The sequence below is a fragment of the Triticum aestivum genome, chromosome 4B, assembly GCF_018294505.1.
Source record: "Triticum aestivum cultivar Chinese Spring chromosome 4B, IWGSC CS RefSeq v2.1, whole genome shotgun sequence".
Taxonomy (NCBI): domain Eukaryota; kingdom Viridiplantae; phylum Streptophyta; class Magnoliopsida; order Poales; family Poaceae; genus Triticum; species Triticum aestivum.
In genome coordinates this window covers 200,866,999-200,876,125 of record NC_057804.1, presented here as the reverse complement: position 1 = coordinate 200,876,125, position 9,127 = coordinate 200,866,999, and positions in this window count along the sequence as shown.

Below are 9,127 nucleotides of genomic sequence, written 5' to 3'. Positions count from 1 at the left end.
ATGTCTCCTTGAAAGAAAAAACGTAGGAATTCTAATTTCACTTGTCCTCTTTTTCAAATTCCTATTCATGAAGCACAAGACTAAGAGATAGTAGCATAATATCATTATAACCGTACATTTTATTGTGGTTTGACTTAATCTCACCATGCTTCTTTACATCCTGTGATCTTCCAATTTTTGTGAATAAAACACCCAGATTGGCAGAAATCCTGTGTTTTTAAATTCTCTGTTTGGCACATGCATTCCTATCCTATTCCTATCTATTTCCTATCCCTGCATTGTTGGAATCCTCCAATTCAAATGAGCCCTTACAGAATTACTTCTCTTACAGATAGTTGTCAAAGAAAACCTTGCGTGGTTTGTCCCGCTCCTGCTGCACCATCGTCCACCCCAGCTCAGCTGCTCCAATGAAAAAGCGGTCCAGCACAGCAGGGATCTAGCCTCTAGACTGTCTTTCGCCGCCTCAGATCTTCTTCCTCGCAGCAGCAGCCATGAAAACTGCATTACCATCATCAACCGAGCAGATGACCTCGAGGACTAGACGGGTCTGCAAGAGAGGTCGCACTCTTTCGTGTCTGCTTACGTAATGCATTGCTTAATATTACATGCTACTTTATCATCCTGTTCACCGATTAGACTCTGAGTCAGCTCCAAACTAATGGTCAAACTTGAGTTTTTAAATGGTTGTGGGGTACATATCGGGGCTGTAATCAATAGTATCTATCTACTATCTAGTTCATCTCCGGTGTCTACTATGAGTTTCATGTTGGGTGGGAAACACACAGTAAAGAAGCCATTATCTGTATTTTTTAACTGAAGCCATTATCTGCCTGCTATTATTGGTTTTGGGTCTATCCACAGGTAGCTACCATCACTCTGGATTTCTGCATGCACTCCTTACATAATCTCACTATGTTTTATTCCTATGCATGACAGTTATTGTAAACAATGGAACTGAACATGTAGAGCAAAAGAGACGAGCCTGGCATGGAAATAAAATTTCATGCAGACGTCACTCCATGGTAGGCGCAAAGGCAGCCCCCCCCTCCACGCATTTCATATTGTAATCGAGAGGAAGATATATGTTCTGAGGGGGATTCAGAAGGAGAAGACAACTCCTATTTACCCCTTGAGGTCTTCGCTCTAACTTGGCATGCTGATGTTGGTTATATCATGCATATGGTGCCTTGCATTGCTTACTTTATACATCAAATATGTCATCTGCTTAGTTTAGACATCCTTTGTGTGAATGCCATCTCTTTAGTTTATTCATCATTTATGTGAATTATGCAACGCCATCTTCTTTAGCCAGGCATCATATATGTGAATTTTGCAATGCCATCCTGCTTAGCCAGTCATCTTATATGTAAATTATATCAGCCCATCCTTTTTTTGTTATATATTACATTTGTCAACATTGTTAGTACATTCAACTACTCTTCGTGTGCATCAGCCATTCAATACGGTGATGGCAAATTCTAGAGTGAAAACAAGGTCTTTGCAGCAGACTATGTTATCTGACGAAGCGCATATCTCGCTGGTTACGGATAGCTCCTCAGAGGAGAATTTAGAGACAGATGACCAATCCTATTCCCCCCACCCCCCTGAGTTGTATGCTCTAACTTTGCAGGGTTATGTTGCTCATATCGTCCGTATGGTGTCTCACATTGCTATGTCATTTGATTAGCTTAGACATGCTGTCGTGGAATTAACATGTCAGATGTCCTCATGAAAGGAATTAGTCATGGAGCTATCGCAACGGGTTAGCTTGAAGGGGTTAAACCGGACAAGGGATACGGGAGTTTTATACTAGTTCGGCCCCTTCGATGAAGGTAAAAGCCTACGTCTAGTTGTGATGGGATTGACTGGGTTTTGATGAGCAGGGAGCGAATACGCTTTGCCCGAGTCTTGGGTTGTTGTTTCTTGTTCCTGAATCGCCACCGGGTCGTCCCTTTATATACATAGGTTGACGCCCGGCCGGTCTACATAGTCCCGAGGCCGACTCATACAAGTTGTCTGGCTCGGTCTCTCCTTTCCTAGCTTACACTACAAGTTACATAACCATGGTTGTTTACCACTATGGGCCTTAATACGCCTTTGGGCTCCAGGCCTCTAAGCTTCAGTAGTAAAACGCCATCTTCTGGCTCTTCATGGGTTTCAATACAATTGAGGGTGAACCGGGCCCTCCTAGGCGGTTTACACTCAGTAGTTACATCCCCAACATTAGGCCCCAGATTTATTTGAACCTGTTCATGTCAATCTTCAACACTTAAAGAAATCCTCTAAACATCTCCTTATATTCTCGTAAACCACCATGTTGGCTTCTCCTGTAAACTTTGTTAAACCGTCGTGACGTCATCCTCTGGACACAGCAATGGACCATCATGACATCATCTTTGTATAAAAAAATTAAAAAGATTCCCTTCATTAATGGTATCCCGTAAATCGAGGTGACAAGCACGCCCTCTTTGCCGCTTCAGGCTCCTCGATTCTTGCTCCTGCCATTTATCCTTTTCTCCTTATAAATAAATCACGAAGGTCCTTTTCTTTCTTCCCCTTTTGTGCCTTCTTCTCCCTCCTCGCGACGCTCAAGCTCTGAAGCTCCGCCTCCGCCCTCGACCTTTGAGTAGTGCATCGACAAAGGCCGTTGCATCAACCTGAATCAAACCAGAGTTCGCAGCATCCCTCCGAAGTAGATCTGCACTGGTAAGCTTTCCCTTTCCCGCATCTTTAGATCTATGCTAGGGTTAACGAGTTCATCCGTGTTCATAAGTATTCATCCCAGTTCTTCGTTTTCCTTCTGTCGTGGTTCCTTTGATCCAATAGTATCGTAGATCTCGTGCGGTAATTACTCCGCATCTATTTTCAGTACCAGTAGATCTTCCTTTTTGTAAAGAACCCCCAGTAGAGCGCACAACCTTCTCTATTCTTCTTAACGCCATTATAGGTCGCAGAAATTTTTCTTTATTGAAGCATGGTAGATCCAAATAAACTTCATCATTGTGTGAAACCTGTTTCTGTCAACACTTAGCATATTTTCATTTCTGGCTCCTTCACCTAAGGGCGGCTTAAACCTGCAGTAGTTGGTAATCTGCCATATATCATTAGTCCTCACCTTAAACCGCCATCTTGATCTGAATAGCAATTTCTAGTTTATCTCACATATATGCTTTGATCAGATTTTCCGGTTTGACACCAATTAATACTCTTGAACCGTCCATCATAAACCGGCCTTCATTTTACCTTTACAGTTTTCTGCTCAAGATGACCAAACAATTCGCTGCTTGCAACTGGGTTCCATCCCGGATTACGGAAACGCAGATCAATGGATATGTAGTGACAGGCGCTTTAGCTTCAAAGAATGTCCTTCACTGGCGAGTTCCTGGCCCTGAGTGCCCTCCTGAGCCTCAGGATGGAGAAGTCATCGTTTTTATGCAGCACTTAGACCAGGGCTTCAGCCCTCCCGGTTCAAAAAATTTCCGAGATGTCCTTGCCAGCTTTCAACTCCATCCACAAGACATATGCAACTTTCAAGTATTTTGTGAAGTTTACCTTCAAGAAGAACCATCTGTCGAGCTGTTCCGGGACTTCTTCCATGTAAACCGCCGAACTGAATTTTCTGATGGTCCTAATACAGAACTTGGCGGGGTATCAATCCAGAAGAGGAAGGAAGTTGATTTCCCACATGCATCACACCACAGTCATCCCAAAGACTGGAACCAAACTTGGTTTTACTATCAAAACACTGCCCCTACTGAAGATAATCCCTTGTCGGGTTACCGCCCTCACCGGCTTAGCAACAGCCACCCATTGCCTTGACGATTAACTGCCAAAGAGCGCCAAACTTATGCTCCTCAACTCGCCAAGCTCCGGGATCTCTTGGCCAACGGTTTGACTAGCGTTGATCCCGTGCGATGTTGGGTTAAATGGCACATCCTGCCCCTAATTCACCGCTCCCAATTAATTCATGAGTATTTCGGCAAGACCAATGATCCTCAATGGTTTAATGAAATAGAGGTGACTAATGACGAAGTCACCGAATCAGTGAAGAAGATGTTGGACGAGCCAATCGCCGCATGCAGCCAAACCGGGCTGGCTCCCTTCTACACCGCCAACAAACCGCCAGGGGTAAGGTTTTAACCTTGTGCTTTTCCTGATCCATCTCCGCTTTAACCTTGTTATGATAAATCTTCATTTAACTTTACAGGGTAATAGTTCCTTTTGGAAAAAGAAGGCTTCAAAAAACCCGGCAATGGCTCCACGTGCCAAGAGCAAAGCTACCAAGAAAGCAGCCAATAAGAAAACCGGCGAAGCTCCTGATCCGCCCGAAGATGCTGAAGATTCGGATCAAGAGGTAGAACTTGACTCCCTTGGCTCCTTTTTCATACATCTTATTAATAATGACTATCACCAGGATGATGCGGAGGTCAGCCGTGCGGACCATGTTGAGGTAATCTCTCTTTCCTCCGATTCAGATCTCGTGTCGGTTCAAAGATTTTGACGTGCAGTTCGGAAAGTGAAATACTCTCACCCTCTTGCTTATTTGCATACAAAATTTCCTTTAAAGAAACAGCAACCGGAAGGGCACCGCACAACCCGACACAGTGGCCAACAAGTCACCTCTTCTGGTTTACCGGATACACCAACCCGGAAGCGTCGTCTAGAGGTTACTTGCTCTCTCGAATAACGTTATCCTTTGAAGGGTTTAATACCCACTTAATCCGTCTGACCCAAATTAGCAGGCGTCTTCCAATTCATCTGGTGGTTCATCAAATACTCAGCTGCCTCCCCTCAAGACCGTCACTGGGTAAGTGCATTATTTTTTGGTATGTCTCTTCATGCATCGGTTTATCATACTAATCTTTATTTTGACATTTTAGTGCCAAGGCCCGATTGAGCAAGAAAGCCAAGACAAGCGGCCCCTTTGACGATGTTGAACCGGAGAAGACCCCAGACGACGCTGGTGAAAATCCTGATATTGTCATGGATGACACTGCCCCGCAAGACCCAGCTACTGATGCCAATCCGCCTGAAGCTAACCTGGAAACACATGTTGAAACATCAAGTCCACATGCCACGCCTTCAAGTCCAGTTGCTGATCCGCTGAGGTCGACTGCTGATCCGCCAAGCCCTGCAGCCAAACCGCCATGCCCTGCTGCCAATCCGCCAAACCCAGCCAAAGACAATGTCAATCAGCCAAGCCCAGCCAAAGGTGATGATGACATTGTTGTCACTGGTATTGCTTATATCGCCCCAGGCAACCCAGTTGCTTTATCGAAGCACACTGCCAAGGATGAATTTGCTGCTATGGGCAAAGGAAAATGGAAGACCGACTTGTCCGACTATGTTAATCTTTCTGCTCAAGATCCTCATTCTAGATTCTTGAACCAGCTTTACACCAACCGAGATTATGAAGCCGGTTTGGTGAATCTGATGAAGGAACGCTATGAGGTAATCTTCAAAACACCATCTTTATTCTGTACATTCATTGTATTGTAGCCCCCAAGGGCCAGTTTATCTTTTAAAGATAAACCGGGTCTTTAAAGATAAAGAATACTTTGACTTCGTAGCCCCCAAGGGACGGTTTGTCCTGTGAAGACAAACCGGGACTTTTGTATTCCATACTTTACCTTGTTGACTTTGCTTGTGTATTTTTTGGATCAAACACACATTCGCCCCCAAGTGCCAAGATTAAAACTTGTTTTGATCCTTGGGACTTTAAACAATTAGTAATAAAGAAGCAATCCGCATTAGCCCCCAAGTGCCAAGTGTATAACTAGTTATATGCTTGGGACTTTGACAAAATATTTACATGCTCCTCCTCTGTCTGTGACAGGCTGATATAAACCGGCAAGGCACTCAAATTGCCGATCTTCAAGAGAACATCAAGAGTCAACAAGCAGAAACATCCAAGGCAGAAGATGAGCTTAAAACCACTTTGGCAGCCATGGAGCAACTCAAAGAAGTGTTCTAAACGGAGCGTGCCAACTGGGAGACTGAGAAAAATGCATTGCTGAAGCGGGCGGAAGACGCCGAATCAGCTCTTAAACCAGTGGCGGAAGAGCTAACTGGGTTGAAGCGCCAAGTGAATGCAATGACTTCTGCAGTGTTTGGTAAGTAGTCTTGCCAAGACTTCTTGAATGACCATGTTTGTAATTTGCCGGTTTAACATGAAATCCTTAAACCATTGTAGGTGGCCGCATTGCTCATCTGGGCTCTGATATGCGGATGAAGCTGAAGGCAGCATATACTTTGATTGAACAACTATATACTGGTGCCCAACGGGTTATCTGTGCAGCTTCATACAACAATCCGGCCTCCCCACTTTGATCAAGGATACTCTAGCAAGGTTATCTATGACGTCGGCGCAGATAGAAGAGATGAAGTTATCTGCTGCTAGGGCTAGCGCTTTGTTGGCACTTACCCGAGCCAAAGCATGGATAGTTGACCTTGATCCGGTGGATATTGCAAAGGGCTTCCCCAGTGAACAAGAGAACGGGGCAGAGTTTGATAACGAAGCCCTCAAAGCTGTGACAAGGGAGATGTGTCCTCTAGCGAAGCAATTGGCAGAAGAAGCGAACTTGATGGTTCACCGGTCCTTCTATGACGCCAACAACAAACGGGTTGACACTGTCATACCGGAAGTGCAAAATCTTATTCCGCCAATCCGTAAGCACACTTACGCCCCTGACGTCGATCCAAATGAACTTATAAGTGAAGAGGCTGTCTTTCAGGCTTTAACCCGGATTGACTGGACCACCACTGACTTCCAGCTACTGGATGAGGAGGAGGAGGCTGAACCGACAGAAGATGATCCATCAACATCACGTCAACATGGTGATGAATCCTGATCCGACAATCTGATTGATGTGTCATGAACTTTGATCTATGGAAAGAACAAGTCCATATTTTGGGCCTTGAAGCGCCTTGTAATAGGGTAGTGAAAATACTTTGATATGCTGCCAACGTGCACTGAGATATACTCTGCCGTAACAATTTTAGCGCCCGCTTATATATCTTCATAATGCCATGTAATCCCTATGTCTGCATAAAAAGATCTGTCCGGGCGGTTTACCGCTAGACGGGTCATAATGCCCAAGATAAAACCTAGCTAATAACCAAAGCGGAGTGAATATGAAATAACTCATACATGTGATATGAAATCACTTAGTAAGGGTGAAAACCCAAATTTTTGGCTGTTATACCCCTTATCTTTTAATGATGTGATGAATAAGTCATGCCGGGTTACGATGAACACCAGATGATCATACTGGCGACATATAATCAAAGCCAGGTCGGGTTTTGTAAACACCGATTTGATAATATGGTCTGACAACTTATAGTTGAATACCAGGTCGGGTTAACAAACACCGGGCTGATAAGATGGTCTGACAACTTATAGAGTAAAACCAGGCTGAGTTAATAAACACCGGATTAATGACTGAAAAGCCACACCGGTTCAAAGAACACCGGTTTAAGACAAATTCATCAAAAAGGTGAAAACTTAGCTAAAAAGCAAACAAGAAAACATGTAGTCATGGCTTTTCAAGGGCGGCCAGGCCCAAATTCGAGGCTTTTCATGGGCTGCCAGGCCACTGAGTTAAACAATTTTGCAAAGCCTTTTAAGATGGGCCTCCAACAAACCAATCGTCGTTTTAACTTTGAGAAGTTCAGGGTCTGTATAAGATTGACTTGTCAAACATTCAGCGGGTCATGCCAGGATTACCTGGATAGGAGTGGCTTACTTGATGAAGGCAGGTTAACCCGGGGTTTTAGGTGAATACACCAGGCTTCCAAGCCGTGGCTTTTGCACAAAAGAGCCCCCAAGTAACTTTGTGAGCTGTGCACAATGGGTGCCTATGTTTGAGTTATGCATAACATCCAGACTCTCTTTGGCCCCTTGGGTGTGAAGCTCCCAAGCTGTGTTGTGGCATGATAGCCGGTTTAATGGACAAGGTGAGTCATCGCTTTGAGAGGAGAAGCCCCCTTGTACCCAAGAAATATTGGAAGAACGACAGAGGCCCTGCTTGTAGCAAGGATGACGGTTTATTATATTGATCATAATATATACATTATCATAATATGTATAGGAGAAAAGCCTATGGCTCAGGTGTAGTAAGGCCGAAGGAGAGCTATGTTCCATGGCCGCCGGGTCTCCTCCTCAAAACTGCGTGAGTCTTCTCGAACGTCAATGAGGTAGTATGATCCGTTGTGCAGATTTTTGCTGACCACAAAGGGTCCTTCCCAAGGTGGGGATAACTTGTGCATATCGGTCTGATCCTGGATGAGCCGGAGCACCAAGTCGCCTTCTTGAAAGGTTTGTGTCTTAACCCGGTGGCTATGATAACACCACAGGTCTTGTTGATAAATCGCCGATCGAGCCAAAGCCATGTCCCGTTTCTCATCTAACAAGTCCAGCGCCTCTTGACGTGCTTGCTCATTATCCGCTTCAACATAATTGGCAACCTGGGGTGAATCATGACGAATATCACTTGGGAGGACAACTTCTACCCCGTAAACCATGAAGAAAGGTGTATAACCCGTAGATCGGTTTGGGGTAGTGTTTATACTCCATAGCACAGATGGTAACTCTTCTACCCAACAACCAGGTGTCCGCTTCAAAGGAACCATAAGCCTAGGCTTAATACCCTTCAAGATCTCTTGATTCGCCCTCTCAGCTTGACCATTGGACTGGGGATGAGCCACGGACGCCACATCAAGCCGGATGTGCTCTCGTTGACAAAATTCCCCCATCTCACCTTTAGAGAGATTTGTGCCATTATCTGTGATGATGCTATGTGGAAAACCAAAACGAAAAATGATCTTTTTGAGAAATTGAACCGCCGTGGCTGCATCACACTTGCTGACGGGCTCCGCTTCAACCCATTTAGTGAACTTGTCAACCGCCACCAACAGGTGGGTCTTCTTATCCTGGGAGCGTTTAAAAGGTCCCACCATATCAAGCCCCCAAGTGGCAAACGACCAAGTGATAGGAATCATCCATAGCTCCTGACCCGGAACATGAGCTCGACGTGAAAATTTCTGACAAGCGTCACACCGCTTTACCAGATCCTCTGCATCAGCATGAGCTGTCAACCAATAGAACCCATGACGAAAAGCTTTAGCC